Raw genomic sequence first — 13431 nt, 5'->3', positions numbered from 1 at the left:
ATGAATACACATCAGTCAGCAAATGAATGTACATATGACCTTATGGACATTACTTTTATGCAAATGACTCCATTCCTCCATCAACCTTTTGCAAAATGACTGTTTTCTGGGCACATATGCAGAGAGTCTCAAATGACACAATGTGTCATCGAAAGAGAGCACTCATTCCAAAGGATTAATTTATCTGTTCTTGAGGCTGCCAGGTCTTGTCCACATATGTCATGGTTTGAGATAGCCCCAAAATCCAATTCCCTAGCTCCATTCCCCCTCCCATATCTCAACCTAATGTGATATGGGTTTTTCCAGACAAAACACACCAGACTCAAAGTGGGGGAAAGGGAATGTATTACAATGACTGTACAAATAAATATCATAATACATTATACACATGATCACAACTATCTCTACCATGACATATAGTATTTACAATGGACCAGATCTCTTCTCCCCTCCAAATAAAAGTCCAGGAGGGAAAGAAGGACAGATCCCTTCCAGTCCTTAAGCAGCAGCATCTTCTAAGGCAGCGATCTGTCTGTCTTCTCCACATGCAGCAGCTGATAACTGGATTTCTGCCAGCACTCACGAGGGAGGTATCCAAGCTCCCTCGGCCCCCTTGACACAGGCAAAGGGGTCCTCCTCCGTGGGCTTCGTAACCCCAGTCAAAGGTCGTTTCACCACGGTCATATCACGAAGACACAGGGGGTCTTCGTGACGGTCTGGTATCTCCAGGAGATTCAAGCTTGCAGGGCCTCTGTGCCCTGTCTCTCAGGCTGCCACCGTGGCAGCAGTGCGAGGGGGGGGAGCCAAGGCCAACTCCCCCCACGTTCCATCTGGCTGTCCCGGTCCAGCTCCAGGACGCTCTGAGTTTCTTAGCTCCTCTCTCTCCGGTACTGCTGTACTCCAAGGCTCCTCTCAAATAGGAGTCCATCTATTCCTCCTTTTCTCGGAGGTCTCAAAGGAGTTTGGGGGAATCTGGTACCAGTCTTACCCCCAGAACTCTGTCTCTCAGCTGCTGGTTCTCTTTCTCCCGGCTCTCCTTCCAGGAGTCTTCTCTGCGGTGCTGCATGTTGTTCCTGCTGCTCCTCCAGTTCAGGTCTTTATCTATCCTGGCTCTCTGCCAGTCTCTGGACGCTGCGTCTCTGCTTTCTACTCTGTCTCCACTGCCCAGCTTGGAGAAAACATCTCCTGGCTTAACTACAGACACTTAGTCCAGTCTAGCACTGTTCCAAGTCTCTGCAGTCCCCCCCAGCCAGGGGCTGGGAGGCCCCAGAGGCCCCGAGGGGCTCAGAGCCCCTTCCTCGTGGCTCTACAACATGGTCACCTCTCCTCAACAACAAACTACAACTCTTCTAGTGCTTGTGATATGTTTACATTTTTGCAGGAGCACCCATTGGGCAGAACTTCAAAACTTCCAGGGGTTTCCACCCCTTGGGGTCTACCACTTTTCTTAACCTCTGGGGGAAAACAAAGTCCAAACCACTACAACTTATCTGTCTGAATTCAATAGGATCTGAGGATATAATAGCTAAACAGTCTTATAGCATGATAAAATTACTGTATTTAGAGGAATTACTGTGTAATAACAACACAAATTAAAAAAAAATTGAACAAAATTAATCTTAAATAGCATACACACTTTTTTGGATTTTTTTTAACTAAATGCTTCACTCCATATGTTCTAAAATGCAGATAAACGTTGGGATAAAGACACGAAATTAGTAGTGAGAGCTGAATATCTTAAGTATCCTTTAATCATTGAATGAGACCTATCTGCATTGTTGCTAGAATACTGCAGGACCCATTTAACTACAGAAAGGTTTATAGATTAGACTTGGAACACAAAACTTTTTTTCATAGGTATTTGTCAAAGCTGACTAAATGGAATTGAGCTCTGCATGACAGCCACTAAACGTATCTTAAATGCAAATCTATATTCCACCCTCAAGGACAAATTTATCCTCTTGTCCTACTGACTGTGATCTGTAGTATCTTATGACATAATGTAAACAGGTTTTTTCCCTAAAAATCAAGCTGAGAGCTTTTACTCCTCTCACGTGTTCAGGTACAGTTGTTACATTACTCATAATCTCATTTGAATTACATTGGCCTTTAATCCTATGTGAGACTTTAGTTCGTGGATTAGAGGGCTACTGCAAGCCATTAATTGCTGTCCTTAAACATCTTTTGAATTATGGATGAGTGACATTTTGAATTCTGCAGTATGAAATTTAAAACACTGAGAACTGTTTAAGTATTGATGATGTATTTGGTCTTTACCAGTCATGTAATGACTGACTAGATGAATTAAAGACTCCTAAATGCTATAAAGCTTAGTGATTTAATGACAGTATCTGATGACTGGAAACCCATGAAAGACTCCTTCATGTCATTTCAGCTTAAAGAAAGGTTGATTTCCTAAAAATGTCTTGGCACTCAGTACTGAAACTGAAAAAGCACAGGTAAAATTGAAGATGGAAAATGTTTATCTGGTCTTCCTTTTTCTTCCTATGAGACATTGCCTCTACCCTACAGCATTTGTGCATGCTGTGCCCATATATTTTTAATTGGCTTAGGAAATAATTCCTTTACCTTTTTCCTTAACATGTAATTTCACAGGCTAGTGGCTCTCAGGTCAGAAAGATTTTCTTGTTATTTAACTTATGCATTCCTTTCCTAATTCTATCTCATTATTCCTTTACCTACCCTAGGCAATATACTAATTGACTCTTATCCCTCTTTGGTGTTTATATCCTTCATATATTCAAGTAGGAAGCAGTAATTAAGCTACAAATTGTTCTTAAACACTACTGTGTAGACATAGCAGTGTACTCAGAGTTTAAAGGATAAATATCTAAGAAAGGCCAAATAAAATTTAATTCCCCAGAGGAAAAAAAAGTTAGTTGTTTCAGTGATGGTTATTGTGCAGGTCTTAATGACAGTTCAGTTTTTTGAATATGTCCTACCAAGAAAGAAAATGTTTGCTTAAAACCTAAGAGTATATAATGCTCATTTTTTGAATGTTTCCCTAATGCCTGAGGTCTCTGAGTATGAACAGCAATTAATGACTAATAAGGAGAAATCATTCATGGTGTAGTAAAAATAATGAGAAAACCGAAACAATGACAGGAATATGTTAGCAATTTTGAAGGTTAATGCAGGAGTGTTATCTAGTGACTGGCGTTAAAAAGTTAAAATTCTAGAAACTGAAGAAGTTATTGAAAAAGGTCATGCAGAATCACAAGAATCACAGGACGGTTGGTTAGAAGGGAGCTCTGGAGATCACCTTGCCCAAGCCTCCTCCTAGATCAGGTTCACCTAGAGCACATTGCACGTGATCGCTTCTAGATGTATTTTGAATACCTCCAGAGAAGGAAACTCCACCTCCTCTCTGGGCAGTCTGTTCAAATGGTCTGTCACCCTCAAAGTAAGGAACGTTTCCCTAATGTTCAGATAGAACCTCTTGTATTTTTGTGCCTGTCACCCCTTATCCAAATGCTGAGCACAACTGAAAATAGTCTGGCCTCATCCTCTTGACACCTGCCTTTAAGATATTTGTATGCATTGATGAGGTCCCTTCTCAGTCATCTCTTCTCCACGATAAACAGGTCCAGTGGTTACAGCCTTTCCTCGTGTGTGAGATGCTTCAGTTCCCTCACCATCTTCATAGCTTCCATATGGACCTGCTCCAGGAGTTCCATGTCTCTTCTGTACTGGGGAACCCAACACTGGACACAGTACTCCAGACATGTCTCACCAGGGCTGCATAGAGGGGCAGGATCACCTACCTCGACCTGCTGGAAATGCTCTTTCTGATGCACCCAGGATTCTTTTGGTCTTCTCCACCCCCAGGTCACACTGCTGCCTCATGGTTAGTTTGTAGTCCACCAGGATCCCCAGGTCCTTCTTCACGGAGCTGCTTCCCAACAGGTCAGCCCCCAGCCTGTCCTGGTGCATGAGGTTATACCTCCCCAGGTGCAGGACCCTGTATTTGCCTTTGCTAAAGTTCATTAGATCCCCTTCTGCCCATTTCTCCAGTCTGTCGATGTCTCACTGAATGGCTGCAGACGTATTAGTCCCTCCTCACAGCTTTGTGTCACTGGCAAACTTGTTGATGAATAATGAAATGAGAACCAGTAACAGAAAGGATATGATGACTTACAAAGTAAAGTGTGAATATGATATGTGTGCATCATGTATAAAGCACAGCAAATGTGTACATCACAGGGAATTATATTTAGAAAAAGAATACTGCAGAATTAGATGACAAAACACATAAAAAAATATCAAGGGAAAGATGTGTAGCATGTAAAACATAAGGACACAGACTACAAAGACCTTTAAAAAAGTTACTGGATGCAAGAAAGATAAAAATTGTATATAGGCCTGGTTAAGGAATATAAAATTAATGACTCCTAAAAGGACCTTAAAATAATTTTTAAAAAATGTATTTCAATTTTAAAAAGAGAAATCTGTAAGAAACAGTGTTTTTCAGTTTTATTTACAACGGTGTTGAGGAAATAATAAAACATTTTTCCTGAATATGCACCAAAAGATAAACACACAAATATGAGAACAGTATTTGTTGTGAAGAACATTTAAAACATAATTAAAGCTTTTGGAGTATACAATCGACAAACTGATTACTTAAATGTCAGTGTTTGTCCTGGTACATTTGTTACAGATGAGTTTCCCAGTAAATAAGATATGTTCCAAGGAGAAAAAAAAAAGACTCGCTAAAATATACAAGTGTGGAGGAGTATATATTTAGCATAGCTAAACTTTGAATATTATCTTTCAAGATGACAAGAATGGGTAAGTGTAATTAATTCAATTTCTATAAATGTTTCTGAAGCAAAAATTTTCTGCAGTTTTTTGCATCCCTGCTAATAGACACTAAAGTACATAAAAGTAAGTAATAAATTAGAAAAGAAAGATTGATTAGGAATCTTTCCATGCAGATAACTGTCAAGTAGCGGCATACATATTGTAAAATTTGCTGCCTCCCATTAACTCAGCTGTACCATGGAAACTCTTACTCCTCCAAAATTGCTTATGAAATTGAAAGATTGGGGGGGTAGGGGAAATAGGTTTGTTTGTTGGTTTGTTTGTTTTTAATGTAATCTGTACATGTATCCCAAGTAAGTTAAAACAAGACTAGTCATTTCTGTGTTTCTCATTTTGGACAAGGCAAACTCAGTGCTTTGCTGCATAAATATGTGTTTGGTTGTGTTTTGTCTAAGGATCAGAATTTGGATGAATATTTTTTTTTGCTTGGACTGATATTGCTTTAAATACTGTTTGTTGACAGCCTGTGACAATATCTGTGGATTGTAACTCTGTCAAATATGATTGGATTACAATAGCAAGCAGAAAAGTAAGGTTAAATGGAAAAAAAAATGTAATTCTTCTTTTTTTTATTTCTTATGTGCTAAATAAGAAAATATTTTATAATTATCAAGCTGTTATATCAACCAGGTAGGTAGGAGTATTTTCTTTCAGATTACTTCTGATCATCAGAAACTGAAAAAGAGTACATAGAAGAAATGTTTCTTTTCTTCTATCTCCATAATGCAGAAAGAAAAAATAAAAAAGACAACTGTGCAAGGACCAGAAGTATGACAAATTAGAAAGAAACAACTGTGCTGATAGCCTGTTATGTAATAAAATGAAATTCATTTTCACTTGTGCCTGGACAGTGTAGGTCTGAACTTCAACATATTTTACTACAAATACATATTCTGATAACCCCTCAAAGTAAGTGCAAAATCAGGCTACTGTACTCTAACAGTGCTTGAAGAACATGTGTCGGAAACTATTTAGGCTAATGTTTAAAAAGTCTAAACAGCAACTGATATTTTTTAAATGCACTGAAGGTAATTTTTGTATCATTAAAGGAAAGAAAACCCACTTATAAAATCTTATACTACACCAACATTTCTATTGTCAGTTAATTCAGAGTTGGTGATTGTGGCTAAACTAAGTGACAAATGGGAAAGAGAAATTTTTGCTAATATTTGTGAGAACAGAGAAGTAATATTTAGTGCATTTAGATTATTTGGCTGTCCCAGGGGGGCATATCTAACACTGTACATCTACAACATGCTGGACTTCTATGAAAGAAGTTTCTCAGAACAGATTCTATATGTTATTTTTGTCAAGAGAAAAAAGAAAAGAGTAGTTAGAGCATGAGTGGTGCCCTTATCTTTCTTCTAAGTGCCTACTATTTGTTCAGTTCCATTATTTATTATTTGGAAAAAAAAAATCAACGTATCTACTTCCAACAACTATTTCGTGTCAAAGACTATTCAAGTTGACAGCTTGAACTGAATTTGGGGGTTACAGTCAGACACTGTTTCCTTTGAGCAAGATGAACCTAATCTTTTTCAAGGAAGAGAGAAGTATATGCTAAAATGTAGCATTAAGTCACATACTATTGAAACACAGTGCATTTTAGCAATTAGAAGCATCTGTCTAATCTGTCTGTCTGTCTGTCTATTTCATTTCATGTTTTGCTGTAATGATATCAGGTTGTTTGGTAACTAGAAACTACCTACTTTATAAAAATTATTAAAAAAAAAATTTATTCCTGTTGTCACATATTTTTCACTGCAGAACCGAAAAGTTATCAACAAAACGAGGTCTTCTATGTAATTCCTTGAGAATGTTATGCGCATGAGCCGTAGGGGCTAATCACTGTATGATGTTACCTTGGTATGTTCTATGCTTGATTTAGACAATTGAGTTTTCCTGTTTATATATTGAACAAATAGTTTTCCTTCTTTTTTTGTCTCTTTCAGATTTCATAACTGCAGCTGGACTAGGAAACACTGTAATTGTTATAGCAAAATTAATTTTTATGATTGCACAATCACCTTATAAAAAGAGGCTTGGAAACAGTAGAAGTTACTTAGGATTTGTTGCCTAAAAGACCACAGAGAAAAAGGCTAAAGGCTAATTTAGTTTGGGAGATAAGATAGAGTAGGAGCTCTAATGAGTTCTTAGGCCTAGAGGAATACATACCACGCACGTGCCCACACAGTGGTTCTATGATTTTATAATAATGTCCATCCAATCCCAATCTGTCCACCCCCCAGTTCTGCCCCCCGACATGCCCCTTCTGGAATTGAATCTGGGAGCGTTTGGGACCCCTTCTTCCTCATCTTCATCTTCTTCAAAGCATGTACAATCCTTGGAGTTCCTCCAAAGTTCTGGGTTTGAAGGTCACTGTGTCTGTGTGATATAGAATCATAGAATCATAGAATCGATTGGGTTGGAAAAGACCTCCGAGATCATCAAGTCCAATCCAGTCCATTTACTAGATCATGGCACTCAGTGCCACGTCCAATCTGCGTTTAAAAATCTCCAGGGATGGTGAATCCACCACCTCTCTGGGCAGCCCATTCCAATGCCTGATTACTCTCTCTGTAAAGAATTTTCTCCTGATATCCAACTTAAATTTCCCCTGGCGGAGCTTAAGCCCGTGCCCCCTTGTCCTATTGCTGAGTGCCTGAGAGAAGAGACCAACCCCCACCTGGCTAGAACTTCCCTTCAGGTAGTTATAGACGGTGATGAGGTCACCTCTGAGCCTCCTCTTCTCCAGGCTAAACAACCCCAGCTCCCTCAGCCTCTCCCCATAGGACTTATGCTCCAGTCCCTTCACCAGCCTTGTTGCTCTTCTCTGGACCCGCTCCAGCACCTCAATATCCTTCCTGAACTGAGGGGCCCAGAACTGAACACAATACTCAAGGTGTGGCCTCACCAACGCAGAGTACAGGGGAAGGATCACTTCCCTGCTCCTGCTGGCCATGCTATTTTTGATACAGGACAAGATCCCATTGGCCTTCTTGGCCACCTGGGCACACTGTTGGCTCATGTTGAGCTTCCTGTCAATTAGTACCCCCAGGTCCCTTTCTGCCTGGCTGCTTTCCAGCCACTCTGTGCCCAGCCTGTAGCGCTGCAGGGGGTTGTTGTGGCCAAAGTGCAGGACCCGGCACTTGGCTTTATTGAACTTCATCCCATTGGAATCAGCCCATCTCTCAAGTCTATCCAGATCCCTCTGCAGAGCCCTCCTGCCTTCCAGCAGGTCGACACTCCCTCCCAGTTTGGTGTCATCAGCAAATTTGCTGATGATGGACTCAATCCCCTCATCTAAATCATCAATAAAGATATTAAACAGGACTGGACCCAACACAGACCCCTGGGGAACACCACTGGTGACCGGCTGCCAGCTGGATGCAGCTCCATTCACCAGCACTCTCTGGGCCCGACCCTCCAGCCAGCTCCTAATCCAGGAGAGGGTACACTTGTCCAAGCCATGGGCTACCAGCTTTTCCAGGAGTATATTATGGGAGACAGTGTCAAAGGCCTTGCTGAAGTCTAGATAGACCACATCCACAGCCTTCCCCTCATCCACCAGGTGGGTCACCTGATCGTAAAAAGAGATCAGGTTGGTCAGACAGGACCTGCCCCTCCGTGCTGGCTGGGTCTAATCCCTTGTCCATCCTGAAGGTGCTGTGTGATTGCACTCAGGATGATCTGCTCCATAACCCTGCCAGGCACCGAGGTCAGGCTGACAGGCCTGTAGTTGCCAGGGTCCTGCTTGCAGCCTTTTTTGTGGATTGGGGTGACATTCGCCAACCTCCAATCATCTGGGACCTTCCCAGAGAGCCAGGACTGTTGGAAGATGATGGAGAGCGGTTTGGCAAGCTCTTCTGCCAGCTCCCTCATCACCCTGGGATGGATCCCGTCTGGTCCCATAGACTTGTTAGGATCCAGCTGGCTCAGTAAGTTGCTAACTACATCCTCCTGGAATACAGGAGGGCTATTCAGCTCTCTGTCTCTGTCTATCTGCTCTAGAGGCCAGTTGTTCTGAGGGCCACCTGTCTTACTGCTAAAAACTGAGGCAAAGTAGGTGTTAAGTACCTCAGCCTTCTCCTTATCTTTGTTAACTATATTTCCCTCCAAGTCCAACAGAGAATTGAGGTTTTCCTTGCCCCTTCTTTTGCTATTAATGTATTTATAAAAGGACTTTTTGTTATCCCTAACTGAATTAGCCAAATTAACTTCAAATTCCACTTTTCTTTCCCTAATTTTTTTCCTGCATGACCTAGCTCTCTTCGTAAATTCTTCATAAGTAGCCAGCCCTTTCTTCCACAGTCGGTAAACTCTCTTTTTATCCCTGATTTCTTTCAGAACCTCCCTATTTAACCAAGCCGGCCGTCTTCCCCTCCGGCTGGCCTTTCAGCACACTGGAATAGCCTGTTCCTGTGCGCTCAAAATTGCCTGTTTGAAGCATGTCCATCCCTCCTGGACCCCCTTACCTTTAAGGGTTGTTTCCCAGGGTATGCCCTGAATTAGTTTTTTGAATAGGCCAAAATCTGCCCTCCGGAAGTCCAGAGTAGAAGTTTTAATGATGGCTCTCCTTACATCCCTGAGGATTGAAAATTCTATTATTTCGTGGTCACTATGCCCCAGGCGGCCTCCAACCAATACATCATCCACCAGCCCCTCTCTGTTTGTAAACAGTAGGTCTAGTGGGGCCTTACCCCTGGTAGGCTCATTTACCAGTTGATGAAGGAAATTATCCTCTATACACTCCAGGAACCTCCTTGACTACCTCTTCTCTGCAGTATGAAGCTCCCAGCAGATATCCGGCAGGTTAAAGTCACCCATGAGCACAAGGGCTGGAGATTTTGAGACATCTGCCAGCTGCTTGTAGAACAATTCATCTCCTTCATCATCCTGGTTGGGCGGTCTGTAACAGACACCCACAAGGATGTCAGCCTTGTTGGCCTTCCCCCTGATTCTGGTCCACAGGCACTCAACCTTGTCACTGCTGTCTTCTGGTCCAGGCCCTAAGGTGTTTTTTCTACAGTTCTACTTGAAAAGAAGACTAAACACACTAATGGAATTTTGAGGGATTGATATGAGATGGGATAGTAAGATTGGGTATGTGTAAACATTATGCTACAGGATAAGGCATATAATTCAGCTACATTAAAATCTACATTCACTACACATCTACTTCTGAAATCTATAAAAATTAAAAAATCAAAAAAGCTCTAAGGCATCAGTTTAAACAACATGAGTAGATATTGAATAAACTAATTTTCTGATAGAAAACATTCTTATTGCACCAGATTTTTGAGCAGTTCAGATAGGTATACAACATTTTAAAATAAACACAAATCCCTCTTATTCATCCCATAAGATAAACCCCAGCATTCTTGTGGGAATCTCATTGTGACTGTTGATAATGTAGTACAGAGCACTGCAAGTGTAGGTGAGCTGGATAATTGTTGCCCTCTGTCCAACAACTTTGGGACTCTACAGAGATAGGTCCATGTTCACCACGCAACAGGTATTGAACATCAAACCAATTAGTGTCAGTTGTACTTTTGACTGAACATTTTCCTGGTGTGGTGGTAGTAAGGCACTTGACAGGCTACTGGTGGTAAGTATGACAGAATTACTTAATTTTAATGCTGCCTTATCCTCCTGTCTTTTGGGTTATTTCTGAGACCCAACAGAAAGCAAAACAACTCTTTCAATTTTTTTTTCCCTTGAAAATATTATCTGTTCCTTTTTATTTGCTTGTTTCTTCCATCTGAAAGAAAAGCCACAAATAACAAAAGTGTATGATTGCCACTGTCCGTTAGAAAATCTATCACCACAGTTAAAATACAAGTTATGTATATATAACCTTGAGGCCAGATATCATGTCATCTGGTCATATATTGAATTTTTGAATTTGTTTCATATTTACATTTCTTCATTTATGCACCCTTTTATTTGGTATCAGTTAATGTTATTGAGGTACATATTCAGTGAGAACACACTGTACATTGCAAAAATCAAAATAACCTAATGTAAAACAGTAACTGCTACCCATGAATTGATCCCCTTCGTAATCCACAGGATCTACATTTTAAGAAACTATCGGCTCCTATTGAATTCTTAATTTGGGGAGTAATCTTTTCAGTTAAACCACATCTTCTGAAGGATTATTATTTTACATATAAATCCACTAATTCATGGTAACTGCTAGGGCAGAACACATACACATAAAGATATGTATAATTTTCTATTTGTCAAAATAAAACACAAAGGGTTTTTTTCTTTTTCTCTTTGAAGGAAAAAGACAAAATAAAATCTTAGGGAAAGATTTACAACTTTCTTTGAGGGGAAGTTAAACTGAGTTACAAATAAACAAAATTTGTATTACTGAGTGATTAATTTTAAAGAGAAAACTAGAAGCATCCAAGAAAAAATGCAAGAGCACATTGTGATTTGTTACATTGTAAAAGGCTTTTAAAACAGGAATTTACAATATGACTTACCAGAATTAACAGAAATCTCCTTATTCACTGAGATCGATTTAGAACCTCTGTTGTTTTCTTGTTTAAGTTCTGGACTTTTGGATGTCTGGGAAAAGTTTTTTCATTCTCAGAAGGTTAAGGTCTTTAAATAGTTTCTTCATTGTTTCTGCTGAATGCTTGAAGGGTTTATAATTGTGGTATTTTTTCCCCAAAATTTTATTAATATATTGGTTATTTATTAATCTCATTAATCCTCTCCCATTTTTCAAAAAAAAATTTTTTTAGAGACATAAGCTCCTCAGAAGTTTGAATATTGTCAAATGATTTTCCATGTCCATTTACGTTTGCATACCCTACTTTGGAGAAGAAAGGTTGGTCTTCAAGCCAGTTATACTTTTTCAATCTAAAATATCCTCCCATAGCTGTGCGTGCACAGCCATTGTTTCATATTCCATTTGAACAGAATTCTTCTCCTTTCAGTGTAGTTACTTCCATATTTGCTAAAATTTCTGGATTTTAATTCAGACCTCTTTTTTCATTGCTTATTGCTTTTTACCTGAATATTTTGGACATCCAGTGAACTAAATGACTATGAAATAGCAGATATTTACACATTGTCTTGCTGCTTTAGACATCAAAGCCTACAATAGAAAGAACAGAAGCATTGGAAAGGAGTTTGTTTACTGATTGTTGTCAAAAAGGAACTATTTTTTTCCCTAGAAAATAATGGGGAGCGAAGGTCTTTGCAAAACCTATGTCCTGATGTAAAATCTTATGCATCTGTATAGTAATGTCAGTCATCCTCCTCTGCTGCTCATAAACCTGACAACTTGATGTGATACTACAGATTTGCATTTGCTGATATATCTTGTTAATTTTTTCCTGCATGTAACTTCAAGCAACTGACACCTACAGTGGAAGGGGAAAAGAAGTGAAAAAAGCACTTTCAAACCATAGATATTCCCCGCACATCAAAAGAATCACTTCTGTGAGTTTGAAGATGATATTTTTGCTGTATTTATTATAAAGCACTATTTTCTTCAACCTCAGGGGTTATTCTGAAATAAATAAGTGAATTCCATGAGAAACTAGGCCCCCTCAGAAGCGCAGGAAATAAAAGACAGAAGAGTAAGGGAAACTTCAGGTCTACAAACATGTTTTGTAAAGGCTAAGCAAACAGAAGGGCAGTCAGGTTCCCTCTATTCAAACTTACTTATGAGTTTTGAAAGGCCTCATACAGCACATCAGAATTCAAGCTTGTTTTCTGAGGTGCTGTTCAAGGCACGAACCCCACTCAGACACGAACAAGTGCCAGAGCAGAATTACCGTTTATTCAAACTGCCAAGGTTTAAATACCACACCTGAACATGTCACGTGACCTTCTAACCAATGACAATCAAATATTGTCTGAGAACCCAGGAGACCACAACTCCCATGGTTCATTGCTACATTCTTCCTGCCACATCTCCCCCCTCTTTTTATGAACAAGTTGAGAAACAATGCATTTTTAACATTCTTATTATAACCAATCTTATTTCAACTAATTATAAAAAACAGGGCCTATCGTCACAAGGCCTTTATTGAACTGTTTACAACTTTATTGGTTCGTGCAATATTCAAACAATCTCAAATTACCCAGGGTTTGTAGGTGTGGATAACCTTTTATCTGAGGGTGACTTTGTGTAATGGCATCATCTTTATTAAAAAGGGAAATGTGTTGGGTTGTAGATGTGTCTGACGTGGTGTTGTATGAAGTAGTGTTTAAGACGTCTTGCTATAAAGTGTACTTGCGTTCACACACACATATATGCGTCCTCTCAACTTTCTCATTCATACTCCGGTGGCCACCGTTTCATTCTCTCCTTACACATGCACTCTTAAACCCTTTATTGTGTTTGACTCATGGAGTTTTGGTTCTGTATTGGTTACTGTTTATATGTTTCTTTTGGTTCTGTATTGGTTACTGTTTATGTGTTTCTTTTGGTTCTGCATTGGTTACTGTTTATATGTTTCTTTTGGTTCTGTTGTATCATTTATTGCTTCTTTGTGATTATCCCTGTTTTAAGGAAATGTTAATGTAGATTTACACACATAGGGAACAGACCTATATCTC

This window comes from Pipra filicauda, unplaced genomic scaffold, assembly GCF_003945595.2.
Source record: "Pipra filicauda isolate LSUMZ 115617 unplaced genomic scaffold, ASM394559v2 scaffold276_size1017673_pilon, whole genome shotgun sequence".
In the NCBI taxonomy this organism is placed as follows: Eukaryota; Metazoa; Chordata; class Aves; order Passeriformes; family Pipridae; genus Pipra; species Pipra filicauda.
This window is presented reverse-complemented; position numbering follows the sequence as displayed.